Source organism: Myotis brandtii, unplaced genomic scaffold, assembly GCF_000412655.1.
Source record: "Myotis brandtii unplaced genomic scaffold, ASM41265v1 scaffold265, whole genome shotgun sequence".
Lineage (NCBI taxonomy): Eukaryota > Metazoa > Chordata > Mammalia > Chiroptera > Vespertilionidae > Myotis > Myotis brandtii.
The window spans coordinates 111,831-113,966 of NW_005360086.1; the positions used below are offsets into that span (position 1 = coordinate 111,831).

The window sequence follows — 2,136 nt, forward strand, 5'->3', positions numbered from 1 at the left end:
CCGAGTGGCTGGGCAGGTTTGTGAGAGCCCCAGGGAGAAGCAAGGTAAGGCAACAGGACACTCCAGACATTCTTCACCCAGACCGAGGACAAGAAAGTGTCAGGGGGCAGTAGAGTGGGCCTTTGCTCACCAGGACAGCGGGTTGAAGACTGCCTTTCCTCTGGGTGGGGGGTGGGTCTCCCGAGGGCCCCTCCACCCTAGCAGAGGCCTGTTGTTCAGAGACCCCCTCCTTTGCCATCCAAGTCAGCCTGGCGCCGCCAGAGCCCCATCCGGTTGGGCCCCTTTCTACATTTCCTCTGCCTCAAGGGGGAGGGGGGCAGTTTGGGAACAAAAGTTAGCTTATGCTTTGGACTGTCCCACGCCTTCCGCCAGCACTTCTAGTTATTCCTTCCCTGGGCAGAGAGCCAGGAGCCTGGAGAGGGCTGGGGTCAAAGAGGGTATCACAGCTTTGCCCCTGCCCCACCCCCTGCTCCATCACCGGTCACGCTATCCGTCTGCCCAAGACTGAGCTCCGCACTAGCCTACAAGTCAGACTCCTGTCCCAGGAGTTGGCCCTCAAGACCTAGGTAAACCTGCAGCCCAGACCAAGGGTCTATGAGCAAGCCTTGGCCTCTCCGTAGGGCAGGAGCCAACTGTGGGATTGAGAAATTACTTTTTTTTTTTTTAACCCACCGCTGTCCCACTAGGGGGCTCTAGGAAGGAGCTTGGAGGCCCAGAGGCTGACATTGCAAAGGAACCTGATGTTTCCCTGTCTTCCGGGCTATACTGAGCCCTCTTCAAGGACCTAAAGCTGCCTGGAGCCCTGCCTCTCAAGGGGTTACAAAAACCTCAGTGACTCCCTGTGTCTCTTGACAGCTAGATTTGCCAAGTTGGGGAAACTTTTATTGGAAAATCTGAAGGCAGACAGGAGCCCAAGACCCCAAGGAAGGAAGCTCAAAGCCCCAACTACCATCCTTGGGCTCTGCAGAACAGCTCAGCAATGTGCCCTTTGGAGAGTGGAGTGCCCCCCGTTCCTCCTTTCCCTCCCCATACACATTTTAAAAATGCAGACGTGGGGAGACACTCTAGAACTCCCGAGATCTCTTCTCTGTGGAACACCCCGGCTGCTCCGGGTTGAGGGACCTCAGGCCGCTTCACTGTTTTGCATAGTCCTGACTCTGCCTCCCTCCCCACGCCCCTACTCCTCCAGCTAAGCGAGGAGCAGTAACTGCCGTGAGTCGGGTGGTTTAATGTCGTTGTGTTCAGAAATCCAGGCCCAACAACATGAAACTACCTAATTCACTCAGCAGTTCCAGTTCAGGTTCCGGGGGTCAAGGGCTCACTGGGGGGCAGGGCCCTGCAGCCATTTTGTGGGCCAAACCGGCTGGCCGGCTAACTTCATTCATTTTCCTCCACCTCTTCCCTCACAGAACACAGTTGCCATTCAACAACACATCCAAAGAACTGGAGGCAGGGCTCCAGGCAAAACCATTCTGGAGCTCGCTTGTCCTGGCCGCTCAGATTCCAGGCACTTTTGCTGTCTTGCAGGAGCCCTGGCCGGAGGGGCCCTGGGCCCAACCCCAGACCTGGACAGGGCCTCCTGGATGGGTTGATATGCCCGCGTGGTTTATCAACCCCTGTGTGTGCAGCCGGAGGTCTCCACAGATAAAAAGACTTCTCAACGTCAAACTGTTACCAAGGTGAGGCTATATTCTAGGGTCGTCCAGGGTAGCTCTGAGAAGCCAAATCCTCAAGCCCGACACCAAACCCCAGTTTGCAGGCTGGGACACAGACAGGAGAGTGGAGAGAAGTGATGGTGGGCGAGAGTGCGAGAAAGTTATCAGGAAGACTAGGGAGCAGACGGAGGAACGGACTGGAAGGGAAGGCCGGCTGACCTGAACAGCCGCTGGGAAGTCTCGCTGCTGGAAGGTCCCGCAGAGGCGGAGCTGTCCCAGGTAAGACAATCTATTCCGAATTCACAAATGAAACCGGGAGGGAGGCTGCGAACTCGGAGAACAGATTTGCTTCTTTCTTCCCGACCTTCAGCCTGGGCCCTTGGCTTCCAGGCCCCCACTGATGCCCGCTACCGCCACCTCTGCCTCTCCAGACACCCGCGTCCTCACAGGTGCTCCCGCACACTCCACACGCGGGCGGCCG

The 2,136-nt window shown here is 57.2% G+C and overlaps 1 long non-coding RNA gene across 1 annotated transcript; it reads left to right on the forward strand.

The window, feature by feature from the left end:
- The first annotated feature begins 693 nt into the window (after positions 1–693).
- Positions 694–2,124, forward strand: LOC106726415. The gene is made up of 3 exons (XR_001362487.1): positions 694–1,679; positions 1,753–1,934; positions 2,026–2,124. It is a non-coding gene; the product is annotated as an uncharacterized LOC106726415 (long non-coding RNA).
- The last annotated feature ends 12 nt before the right edge of the window (positions 2,125–2,136 follow it).